The following is a 14,304-nucleotide window of genomic DNA, read 5'->3' as shown; positions in this document are numbered from 1 at the left end:
TCGGGGTGGCAAAGGCAAAAAAGAACAATTAATGGACAGAATGCAGAACAATGTCATACATTCACCCCAGTACAGAGATCTGGGCCTAAATCTATTGTTTTTTTGCTCACCTTGCCATTCCAGTTTGGAACCAGCCATATGCAAATCAGTCTTGACCCTGTGCCCCATGGGAGCAGTCCAGCCCGAACTGCCAGGCCAGGTCCTCCCTGGACTGGAACGAAGCATCCTGGGGCACAGGGTCATGACTGATTTGCATATGGCTGGGTCCTAACTGGGTTGGCGTAGTGGGCCAAAGAACGATGGATTTAACCCAGATCTTTTGACTGGGGGAGAATGTTTGCATTGTCAGCATTCCGTCCATCATTTGTTTGCTGTAACACTTTTCGCCCTAAGTGGAATGGGCATGCCCAGACGTGGGTCCCTTGCTCACTGCGCCACTGGATTCCAGCTGGCCTGGCTGAAGAAGGGTGAGATACCCTGAAACCGGTCCCAGGATGCTTGTTTCCGGTCCAGGGAGGACCTGGCCTACCAGTTCAGTCTGGACTGTTCCCATTTGGCACAGGGTCAAGACTGATTTGCATATGGCTGGGTCCAAACTGGGGTGGTGTAGTGGGCAAAAGAACGATGGATTTAACCCAGATCTTTTGACTGGGGGAGAATGTTTGCATTGTCACCATTCCGTCCATCATTTGTTTGCTGTAACACTTTTCGATCTTAGTGGGATGGGTATGCCCAGACGTAGGTCCCTTGCTCACTGCGCCACTGGATTCAAGCTAGCCTGGCTGAAGAAGGGTGACATACCCTGAAACCGGTCCCAGGATGCTTGTTTCTGATCCAGGGAGGACGTGTCCCAGCAGTTCGGTCTGGACTGTTCCCATGGGGCACAGGGTCAAGACTGATTTGCATATGGCTGGGTCCAAACTGGGGTGGCGTAGTGGGCAAAAGAATGATGGATTTAACCCAGATCTTTTGACTGGGGGAGAATGTTTGCATTGTCAGCATTCCGTCCATCATTTGTTTGCTGTAACAAGAAGGCTATAGAGCCATATGACAAGGGAACCTGGTAAATAATAGATTTGTCTTCACCCAAATTAATCCATGAAAAAGACCCAAGGAGCATCAAAGTACTCAATGGAGTTATGTTTGAGAACATGCTGACAGGAACTCCGACTGGTTCCTCCCCTAATTCACATTTCCTACTTATTCCAGCACATAGTAGAGAGGTTATCAGAGGCTCGTTGATCTTAAAACTTTCTTTGGGATGGGAGCATAATTTGCATGGGGAGCAGACGTTCCTTTAGGAAATAATGTGATTTAATTGCTGGTATTCTGGCCACTGTGCATCGTTGCTTGGAATGTTATGCCAACAACTATATCTATTGTCTTAGAATACATTTAATGTGAATTTCTATTAGATTGTTTTGATCAGATGTTCATCTTTTACTTTTGTTTTTATTCAAGTATCTCTTCAGATACAATGATACAACCCAATCAAGCAATTGAGGCTTATTGTAAGGCACACAACATTATTTTAAATACTGTACACGTAAGCAATGCTTGACAAGACAGCAGTTACTAAGGGCAGTCCAAACTTTCCTGGTCCAATGCTCATCGCCAGTAAATAAATTAGCCTCAATAGACAAAAGACGTGCTTACTTCTGTTTGTTGGAAGTCTGTTATTTGAGATCATGCTTTCAGTGTCGGTGTGGGTCATGGATAAGTGGGATTTGAAGGTTCCCCTTAAATTAATGGAGGTGGAAGTGTTTGCCAAGGTGTGACTCAAAATAAGTTTAGTAACTAAAATGTTGCTGTTGTGTGAATGAGAGGAAGTACTAAAGGGTTACCAATGAGTGTGGGAGGGAGAGGGATTTGTTGAAGATCATCTAGTATGGGTAGAATATGAGAAGTGGTTAAGGGGAAAGTGGGGTTCAGGTGGTAGGAAAGGTGGGTAGAAATGTGGGTGTGGAGATAAAAAGAGACTTGGAGGATGGAAGTGAGAAGGAATGGGCGTTTCCATGAGTTTGGTTGGACATCGCAATGGTATATAATCTTTTTCCCTGGAAGTACTCCAGTCATCAGATTTGCCCTGCCCCATCAGTCAGGTCTTTGGGGGAGTCACAACAACTGTTATCTGCATCTTTATGTGAGGACTCCTCTTTGCTTTCACTACTCATAACTCCTAGGTCAAAGATTTATTTTCTTTCATGATACTTGCTCTGGTTTTCATAACTGGATCTGGTTTTCATAACTTAAGCCAGTAAGGCTCCTTCCAGTTCATTGATGATTGATATTTTCTCCAAATGCAATCTCAGCAAATTGTGTCCCCCTTTTTGATGTAACACTCATCACTGAAGGCTAGCCATGCAGATCTGTCTCAGATAAACTTTCAATTTCAGCATTACAACTAGGTGTATGTACCTCACAGTGCTGCATCATTGTCCTTTCTGTACACTCCATTTCCCAAAGACATTAAAATCTGGTGACGAACAGTGAGGTGTTAGCCAATACTGTGCCTAAGAATTAAAGGAGGTCCCCTTGTTGGTTCGTATTTAATCAATAGCATTATATCCATTCTCCTAAGCTCTAGATCTCTCCCTCAGAAGATATGCTTGTTGTGTACATTGTCCAGGTTATAGAATGCCCCCAGTGTTTGTTTCCATCATTTCATTCTTCCCTCATTTACTACATGGGGTGGAGGATCCCCAATCTGTGCAATCCAGTAGACCTTCTGACCATGTGATACAGCCTCTCATTCAGGTGTCACCACAAGAGTTTGTCCTCATCTCACAAGGTGTGCCCCATGAAGTCACTCTGCGGATTCGGATGTTTGAGGCCACCAGCTCTCCTTGTTATGCCATGTCCTCTGTCCATGGTTAATCTTGCAGCACTACTCCTGTCATGATACATAAGGACTACCAGTGTCCTGTCCATACCCAGGTCTCAGACACAATTGCTGACACTGCACCCCCCTCTCCTGCTGCAGGACCACTGGTGGCCGTCTTCTTCATCTTGTACTTCACTTCAGTGAGATCTAACAAATAGTTGACAGCATTTTTCTTGGCACCATACCTCTACTATGCCTCTCAACCCTTTTTGCTCCAAATGAAGACCCCAATTTTCTTTCTTGTAACCTGCTATATAAGTTAGTTGCGGGTTGCTTTTATCTCAAGGTTGAGCTTTCTAATTTTTGAGCCTCCAGTGGTAGCACACATGAGCCATATCCTCCATGTTCTGCCTCTAGCCAGCCACCTCAATCACATTTTTATTTGACTTGGTAACATAATGTTTGGTTTTGAAGAAGGGGTTCTTGTATGGCATTCTTTGGCTCCGTATTCTGAAAGCTATTTCACTGGCAATAGAGTGGTTACTCTCCTATCTCTTTTTTTCCAGGGCATTATACCAATGTACTATGTAACGGCCACATTTGTTCTGTCATAATGTTCATGTGGATTATCTTGATGCACACTAGGCTCTGGTACATTTTCCTACCATCATACTCTGTAGGTTCATTTTGCATTGATGTGGTACCCGAATGTCTGACAGAATATCGACGGACAGAAAATCGACCTACAAAAATATGAAGACAAAAAAAGTACTATGCATAATGGTAAGTACAAAAATATCAGAAAAAAATATCATTGTTAAAAATATCGATGGTAAAAATATAGTTTTTTTAATGTTTTAATAATAATGTAAAATTAAGTAAATAATACATATAAATAAAAAATACATAGTTAAAAATATTATAGCATGTTTAAAAAATAGTAACCAATACATATAATGTTAATGAAAATTAAAGATATACATATAAATTAATATATATACTTACTCCATATAGTACAACAGTAGGGAAAGTGTTGGATAGCGTAGGGGTAAAAACTACTATTCCCACTCCAGTGAGTGCAACAGTAGGGAAAGCGTTGGATAGCGTTGTGGTAAAAATTACTATTCCCACTCCAGTGAGTTCAACAGTAGGGAAAGAATTGGATAGTGTAGGGGTAACATTTACTATTCCCACGACAGAGAGTGCAACAGTAGGGAAAGCATTGGATAGCATAGGGGTAAAAATAACTATGCCCACTCCAGTGAGTGCAACGGTAGGGAAAGCGTTGGATAGCGTAGGGGTAAAAATTACTATTCCCACTCCAGTGAGTGCAACAATAGGGACAGCGTTGGATAGCGTAGGGGTAAAAATTACCATACCCACTCCAGGGAGTGCAACAGTAGGGAAAGCATTGGATAGCATAGGGTTTAAAATTACTATTCCCACTCCAGTGAGTGCAACAGTAGGGAAAGCGTTGGATAACGTAGGGGTTAAATTAACATACTTATTAATTAAATTAATTTTGTAAAATAAATAACATATTAATAATTAATTAATACAAAATATATAATAAATACCAATAGAATTGAATTATTATTTACTTAAATAACATTAAATGACTTCCACCCTATTCCCCCATAAACACACAACCCACAACACATAAAAAATAACACAATTAATGTATTTGTCAATTAATCAATTAATATAAAAGTATTACCAATTGCTAATAAATTAACAATAAATTAAGTAACAATAACAATAAATAAATATTAATAATACATTAATTATAATTAATATATTTATAAATGAATCAATTAATAAAAATGTATTATCATTTAATAATTAATTAACAAAAAATTAATAATCAATAACAATGAATAAAAATATATTAATAAATTAACTATAACTAAATTACTTCGAACCTTATTGCCCTATAAACCCACAACCCCCTACACATAAAAATTAACATAATTGCTTTAAATATCAATTAATCAATTAATACAAAATAATTACCAATTAATAATTAATTAACAATACATTAATAAACAATAACAATAAATAAAAATAATAATAAATTTATTATAATTAATATAATGATAAATTTATACATTTATAAGAATTAATTACCAATCAATAATTAATTAACAATAAATTGATAATCACTAACTATAAATAAAAACATATTAATTAATTATTTATAATTAAATTACTTCCCACCCTATTCCCCTATAAACCCACAACCCGCTCTGATACTAAAACACAAAATTTACTTAAACAAATTTACACATCTCTAAATATTTATTACATATATTTAAAAATAATAAAAATATATTAAAAAATGTTTTAAACATACACATAAAATACATACTAAAATACATAACACTAATATAAATATCGATATTATTAACAATTATATTTTTGCTAACGATATTACTTACTTCGATATTACTTACTTCGATGTTAAAAAAATTATATTACTTACCTTAAGGTCGATATTCTGGTCACCGATATTCTTGACATCGATATTCTGTCCCTATGATATTATAAACTCGATACTATTGTCGGTCGATATTAAAAAATTGATATTTTGACTGTGCAATAATATTATTATTTTCAGAATATTTTAATTTCATCCTGATCTGGTGAGTGCTGTAGGTGCAGTATTGATCATTTAAACAGTATTATCTTAAGTAACATTTTAGGACACTTTTTTTCTTTGCGATTGGTTTCTGGATATTGTACTACTAAATATTGACCCCCAGAATATTAAGGTACAAGGATATGACGCACTGAATAATGAGGGACAAAATATCAAAAGGTGAGTGAAGATAGGGAAGTATATGTTTATTATTCCTATTACCACAACTACATACCTTAAAGATATATATCCTGCATAGGTATTTATATGCAGGGGTGTAGCTTAATCAGTAAGATTGGGGGTGCAAGTGTCTGATTTTCCAACAATCCTGTTGGCATACCATTTTAAAATATATTACACAACAAACAAGGTGCATGGGGGAATTAAGGGGCAAGGGAAAGGAATACAAAATGGTATGGATACTGAGTGATCGAAAACAAAATATTTTGTAAATAAACTACCATCTTTGAAGACTTTCAAAACAGAGAGTGTGAATGCGTTTTTGTCTGAATGTATGTGAAACTTCCTGTGAATTTCGACAGACCCCTCACCATACCTGACTGAAAGCAGTTGTACACAACTATTTACAGCAAAATACGTTTAATAGGGGGTGGACCATCCTAAACACCCCCCACCCACAAAGCTATAACGCTGCATATATGTGAAGTTAGGTATACAGTTACTTACCTTTTGATTTATTTGTTTTATATTTTCTCCTCGACTTTGTGTCCGATCGATGCCCTTGGATTGATATTCAAGCTCTACACTGTTTCTGAAACAGTATACATGGTAAATGTTTATTTGGCAGTTTTCTTATGGGATAGTTTTCTGACAAATATTCTGCATTGCATTTTCTGGAACAATATTTTGATGGCATCTTTGTATAGCAATTTATTCTGAGGCCATCCCTTATTCAGAGACCAAATCTAAAATCCTAATCAAACCTAAATTTCGTAAACCCCCACTACTTATCAATATACATTAAAAATGGAAGCAACCAAACAAATATTATAAAAGGCAACACATTTCTAAAGAAACACGAGAAGGGGCCTGTAACAATTGAAAGTCCAAAAACCCAGGTGTATAAAATAAGTTACATTTAATAAAGCTTAGTTCCAGGTTAAGTTCATTATAAGAAGATAGGTAGATAGAAATAAACCCCACCAGGAGCAGCTGCCCTGCTGCTCAGCCTCAGATCTAACTGGCAGTAGAATCAAACATACACAAAAGGAACTCTTAGGTGACATCACAGATACAGGCTGAGGGGCTTAGAACAAACACAGAAGAAGGACAGAGAAGAAGAAAAAGCAGGATGTAACACATCTCCCTCCTTGACAGAAATAAAAGACAGATATGAAATAGAACATACAGCAGAGATGAAAGTAACACAACTTCACCTTTAAAAGAAATAAGAGACATACGGAAACGACAGAAAGAAGAAAAGTAAATGATAGAACAAACAGCACATAAAAGAAAACCCTCTTCCCTAAGTAAGTGAAAAAGGATAGAGATCAAATGGAAACATTTACAAAATATTCATCAATATAACGACATTTACAAATATAATGCCATTTAGATGAAATAATCACCACGGCACAATGAATTAGCATACATTTACAAAATATTCATCAATATAACGACATTTACAAATATAATGCCATTTAGATGAAATAATCACCACGGCACAATGAATTAGCATTTTCAATTATAACACCACTTAGATGAAATGATCACCATTCCCCTCCCTTGGGAAAAATCCAATAAAACATTTCTGACTCAAGTTCCAAAACTTCTTAAAATATTGGAGAACACTGCTCCCAAAACCCCCTCATCAATTGAAAATGAACACCTCTAAAACATTAGAGCACATACGTGGTTCATATATACTAAAACTCCTCACATGAAAACGAGCACGAATATAACTGAGCACACTATGGTGCCAATTACGATCCGGTAAAAACCGGGTACGAACCGTCGGACGGAGCATATTCTCCGTCCGACGCGTACCCGGTCGTAAAAAAATACAAACATGGAATTACGATTCGCACGGGAACACCATTTCCGTACGAATCGTAAAAAACCCCCACCGAACAAAATAATCCTACAAATGCGATCCGGGAAAGCGCCGACCTGACGTCGGGACGCTCGCAGCCTGCCATTCACGAACCAGGAATTACGATTCGCACCGACGTCATCCCGCACGGTGAATATTTTCCGGCAGCCAAAAACTGCCGGGAAATCAGGATGACGCGAACAAGGACCACCAGTATGCGACGGACAGACAGGACGACGCGAAGAAGGAGGACCAGTACGCGACGGACACACAGGACAACGCGAACAAGGAGGACCAGTACGCGACGGACACACAGGACGACGCGAACAAGGAGGACTAGTACGCGACGGACACACAGGACGACGCGAACAAGGAGGACCCGTACGCGACGGACAGACATGGACCCGAACCTACGTGTCATCCCGGCCCTCATAGCACTCGCCCTCCTCTACAGGTTCCGACGCAGACGCCGCAGAAGGTCAGAACAACTAAGGGAGGGGGGAAAGTGGGGTGGGGTGGGGGTGGCAGGACCAGGGCAGGCCACAAACCCCCCACCAAAGTCACACAGCACACATGCCCTGGACATACCTGACTCCCAGGCCCTGGTCACTACGAGGGGGTGGGGGCGTGTACAGCTAAGCCAGCGACCGCCACAACGGAAGTCCGTCACGACGCGAACCGGCAACACAACCAGACATGTACGTCCCGTACCCACGCCTGAAGAGCGTGGGTACGAGTCGTACCACGCCCACACCCACGTCACCCCAACAATGGCGGGACGGCTCGTACCCACGTGGCAAAGGCCTGGGTACAGGCCGCACAAGCATCACATAGCGTGGGGACGGATATGTACGGACCCTACCCCCACCCGCGTACGTATGGAGCGTACCCCCACCCCAACAGTGTAAGTACGACCCGTACCCTCACCCGCGTACGTATGGAGCGTACCCCCACCCCAACAGTGTAAGTACGACCCCCCCCCCGTATGCATGGAGCGTACCCCCACCCCAACAGTGTAAGTACGACCCGTACCCCCACCCCATATGCATGGAGCGTACCCCCACCCCAACAGTGTAAGTACGACCCGTACCCACACCCGCGTACGTATGGAGCGTACCCCCACCCCAACAGTGTAAGTACGACCCGTACCCTCACCTCGAATGCATGGAGCGTACCCCCACCCCAACAGTGTAAGTATGACACGTACCCCCACCCCGTATGCATGGAGCGTACCCCCACCCCAACAGTGTAAGTACGACCCGTACCGCCACCCCGTATGTATGGAGCATACCCCCACCCCAACAGTGTAAGTACGACCCGTACCCACACCCGCGTACGTATGGAGCGTACCCCCACCCCAACAGTGTAAGTACGACCCGTACCCTCACCTCGAATGCATGGAGCGTACCCCCACCCCAACAGTGTAAGTACGACACGTACCCCCACCCGCGTACGTATGGAGCGTACCCCCACCCCAACAGTGTAAGTACGACACGTACCCCCACCTGCGTACGTATGGAGCGTACCCCCACCCCAACAGTGTAAGTACGACCCGTACCCTCACCTCGAATGCATGGAGCGTACCCCCACCCCAACAGTGTAAGTACGACACGTACCCCCACCCGCGTACGTATGGAGCGTACCCCCACCCCAACAGTGTAAGTATGACACGTACCCCCACCCGCGTACGTATGGAGCGTACCCCCACCCCAACAGTGTAAGTACGACACGTACCCCCACCCGCGTACGTATGGAGCGTACCCCCACCCCAACAGTGTAAGTACGACCCGTACCCTCACCTCGAATGCATGGAGCGTACCCCCACCCCAACAGTGTAAGTACGACCCCTACCCCCACCCGCGTACGTATGGAGCGTACCCCCACCCCAACAGTGTAAGTACGACACGTACCCCCACCCGCGTACGTATGGAGCGTACCCCCACCCCAACAGTGTAAGTACGACCCGTACCCTCACCTCGAATGCATGGAGCGTACCCCCACCCCAACAGTGTAAGTACGACACGTACCCCCACCCGCGTACGTATGGAGCGTACCCCCACCCCAACAGTGTAAGTACGACACGTACCCCCACCCGCGTACGTATGGAGCGTACCCCCACCCCAACAGTGTAAGTACGACACGTACCCCCACCCGCGTACGTATGGAGCGTACCCCCACCCCAACAGTGTAAGTACGACCCGTACCCTCACCTCGAATGCATGGAGCGTACCCCCACCCCAACAGTGTAAGTACTACACGTACCCCCACCCGCGTACGTATGGAGCGTACCCCCACCCCAACAGTGTAAGTACGACACGTACCCCCACCCGCGTACGTATGGAGCGTACCCCCACCCCAACAGTGTAAGTACGACACGTACCCCCACCCGCGTACGTATGGAGCGTACCGCCACCCCAACAGTGTAAGTACGACACGTACCCCCACCCGCGTACGTATGGAGCGTACCCCCACCCCAACAGTATAAGTACGACACGTACCCCCACCTCGAATGCATGGAGCGTACCCACATCCGGGCATGTCATGAGCGTACATATTGTGCAATTGGAGAGGTGGGTGCAGAGTCCTCCCAGCAGTGCCCTGAGACAGGAGGGGTGTGTGCAGAGACCTCCCAGCAGTGCCCAGATACAGGAGAGGTGGGTGCAGAGTCCTCCCAGCAGTGCCCTGAGACAGGAGGGGTGGGGGCCTATCACTCCCAGCAGTGCCCAGAGACAGGAGGTGTGGGTGCAGAGACCTCCCAGCAGTGCCCTGAGACAGGAGGGGTGTGTGCAGAGACCTCCCAGCAGTGCCCAGACACAGGAGAGGTGGGTGCAGAGTCCTCCCAACAGTGCCCTGAGACAGGAGGGGTGGGGGCCTATCACTCCCAGCAGTGCCCTGAGACAGGAGGGGTGTGTGCAGAGTCCTCCCAGCAGTGCCCAGAGACAGGAGGGGTGTGTGCAGAGACCTCCCAGCAGTGGCCAGACACAGGAGAGGTGGGTGCAGAGTCCTCCCAGCAGTGCCCTGAGACAGGAGGGATGGGGGCCTATCACTCCCAGCAGTGCCCTGAGACAGGAGGGGTGTGTGCAGAGTCCTCCCAGCAGTGCCCAGTGACAGGAGGTGTGGGCGCAGAGACCTCCCAGCAGTGCCCTGAGACAGGAGGGGTGTGTGCAGAGTCCTCCCAGCAGTGCCCAGAGACAGGAGGGGTGTGTGCAGAGACCTCCCAGCAGTGCCCAGACACAGGAGAGGTGGGTGCAGAGTCCTCCCAGCAGTGCCCTGAGACAGGAGGGGTGGGGGCCTATCACTCCCAGCAGTGCCCTGAGACAGGAGAGGTGGGTGCCCATCATTCCCAGCAGTGCCCATGGAACGCAAAGGGTGGAGTAGTCACATATACCATGCCCACAAATGTCAGTCAGGTGCACAAAGACCCTGCAGTACATGTACCACATGTGTGCGAGGCTGGGAGTATACGCATGCATAGCGCAGAAAAGAAAACATGTACACATGAAGTCATGTCAATAGGCCACATACACAAGTACAATGACTACCAAGGATGCCACGAATGATGCAGGTGGAGACATCGCTCAGCATGCATGTGCAAAGGTGAAGGACTAGGTCACACACCCAGCTAATGGACACACAGCTCTGTGCTAAAGTCAGGGGACACCCTGCAGGGAAGAAGTCAGGGTACACAGAGGAAGGAATACACCTTGGGACAATTGCAACATGCAGCAACTGCATACATGAATGGAGAAAGGTAGCTAACACCGTGTGAGGCACACAGATCCCAGGGTCCCCCCTATGAGCAGCACACTACTACATTTCCCACACACCCAACACATGACCAACACCCACAACCATGTAGCAGCCCCACCAACAGCAATGCCAGCAATGCAGGAGTGTTCCAAGGGAAAAAAATAAATAGCTTTATTCAGCATCAGCAAAAAACTAGTATGACGTATGTCCAATATTAACAAAGCCCATAGGGCAGTCCAGGAGTCCCAGCTGGATGGGGGACACAGTGGGATGCGTGTCCCCTAGCTTGCCTGCACAGTTACAATCCGTTGTCTTCCACAGGGGTGAGGGCATCATGTGGGGGTGAGGAAACAGGCACCGCAGGGACAGGAGGGTGAAGGGTAGGCGTCGTGGGAGCAGGGATGGAGGACTCCACCACAGGGGGTGGGGCAGGGCCAAAAGCGGAGGCCAGGATGTCACTGCACACCTTAGCAAGGTCCTCCAGGGACTCCCCTGCACCCAAAGGAACCACAGGCCCCAAGGAGGGGGGGGGGGTCAGAGGGATGGGTCGCAGCGCCACTGGGGGAGGATGTGGACAGGGGGGGGACTCAAGCACCCTGACCGGGGACCTCCTTGACCGCTTGCGGGGTGGTGTCAATGTGAGGCTCAGGGACAGAGCGGCCATGAACGAGTCTTTGGGGGAGATGTGGCCAGGAGAGCTGAGGGGAGGGGATTTGGAGGGAGTGGATTGGGTGGAATGCGGACTCCCACTCTGGCTGCGTGTCACACGTTTGCCCCCCGACCCAGTGGGTGTGCCTACTGCACCCTGTGTGTGTGTGTCAGGAGGTGTGCAGCGGACCTTCCCTGCTGGTGTGGTGCCTGTGTCTGATGTGGTGGGTGCATGCTTACGTCTGGGTGTATGTGGGACAGGCATGGGAGTGGGAATTGTGGAAGGAGCAGGGGTAGGGGGTGGGACGTAGCGCTGCAGGAGATCCACTGCTGCAGTCAGTGTGGAGTCTATGGACCTCAGCAAGTTGCGTTGGTCAGCCTGCGATGAATGAATGCCCTCCAAGTATGCCTCCATGTTGTTGAGGACCTGGCTGTGGCCATGGAGGACATTAAGGATCGCAGTCTGACCAATCTGCAACTGCCGCTGGATGTCCACAGACTCAGCATTGGCGGCAGCAGTGGAGACAGGGGCAGGGGGTGCGGTGCCTGGCAGGAAGGAGACATGTGGGGACCGGGCACGCTGGGAAGGGACACGAGCACGTGGGAGGCGGCTGATGCCAATGGAGGGGGCGGTGCCAGATGTAGGGCTGCTGTCAGATGGTGGTGCAGCCACCGCCCACTCGGAGTGATCCTCCTCGGACCCGTCAGCTTCATACTCTGTTGTGCCAGTCGACAGGTCCCCGGGTTCACTCTCCACCGCCTCAGTCCCACTCCAAGTGCCAGCCCCGATGTCACCGCTGGCACTGGTGCTCGGTCCCTCCGCGCCGTCTGTGTCCATGTCTCCCTCCGTGTCCCCCGACGATGCTGTGGGCAGGGTGAAGAGACAGAAAGTAATCATACACCTGTATACATATGTCACATGAGTCAAATCTACGTGGGTTACAGTGCATAGCCTGAAACAAAGGAAGAGTTACATCTACAAAACAAGGTACATATGTAGGGCATGCAAGACACAGTTTTTCGACCCACCATGCCATGGAAAAACTATGGAGAGCATGACACATTAGCAAATGAGATGATATGGAATTTTCACTGAGGAGCAAGGCCCTGGGGACAATCCAGCACTGCATCTGCACCACACAGCGTGGCAGCAAATAGGGATGAGCAGGGACCATAGGCAGGAACTACAGGCACATGCAGCATAGGTAATACTGATAACATGCCCACCCTGACTGGCACACTGCACCTTGAGTGTATGTCCAGGCAAACATCACACACTGGCCAGTCCTAGCAAGGAGATATCAGGTCTTGACATGTCGGACATGCCCGCACCACCCACCCCCTACATGAGACAAATCTATGGAGACACAGGAAGCACGTACATCTCTTAGTCAGGGTGAAATACATATGCGATGCAAAACCTCTATATTGCAATCAAACTACCCAAGGTGCGGCTGTGCAAATTATCATGTACAAATGGGCAGCATCAGATGATTGCAACAAGACACAAAGGCAATGGCCACCGTGAGTATGTAATAGGAAAATCAGGTCAGGCTGTACAGTGGACACTTGTAATACATCGCACGTCAATATACATGTTGCCAGGGGACAATGGCACAGAGCACAACCTATGCTGTAGACACAGAGATTGTCGACATATTCGGATTACACACATGATACCTAGGAAAATATGCCCCTGGGGACAGTAGTGGCCACACAACTCCATGCTCCTGAATGGGAATGACTGCAACACACGCTAACATCCCTGCACTATGCGTACCGCACACTCATGCACATCATGTCACAGGCCACCACATAGGACATGCGTGCTGTAAGGCCTCACACTTGAGAGACTAACTCCCATGTCTGGACTCAGCATTAGTGCCAACTGACATGGAACCCACAAGTCCAGAACTGGACAGGGCACAGGCAAGGTCACAAAACCTTTTACACACCACCCCCACACATGATGCTGCAGGCATTGTACACTTGTAGAAGGTGTCAGGCTACATAACCTTGTGATGGAGTGACTACACACAGACCAGGGAACACATTGCAAGGAGGGGAAGGGAGGCAGGAGAGCACTGCAATACTGTGGGGAATAGGATCTGCACAGCACCATAAACCCTGGAAGTGTATCCATGGAACATTGCACTTACAAATGCTGGTGAAACACAACAAACACACACATGTACCTACCCCCTTCCGGCTGCTGCATCTCCTGTAGACGCCTGTCCAAGTCAGGAAAGACCACCGCCAGCACACGTTTCTGGATGTGGGAGAGACGGCGGCGCCCGCGGTTCTTGTGGCTCTCAGGTGAGTCCCCCAGCAGGACCCGTGCGATCCTCCGCGTCCAGCACCGGATATCCTGCCAGCGTTTCCTCACCTGGG

This window comes from Triturus cristatus, chromosome 3_2 (genome assembly GCF_964204655.1).
Source record: "Triturus cristatus chromosome 3_2, aTriCri1.1, whole genome shotgun sequence".
NCBI classification, from domain to species: Eukaryota; Metazoa; Chordata; class Amphibia; order Caudata; family Salamandridae; genus Triturus; species Triturus cristatus.
This window is presented reverse-complemented; position numbering follows the sequence as displayed.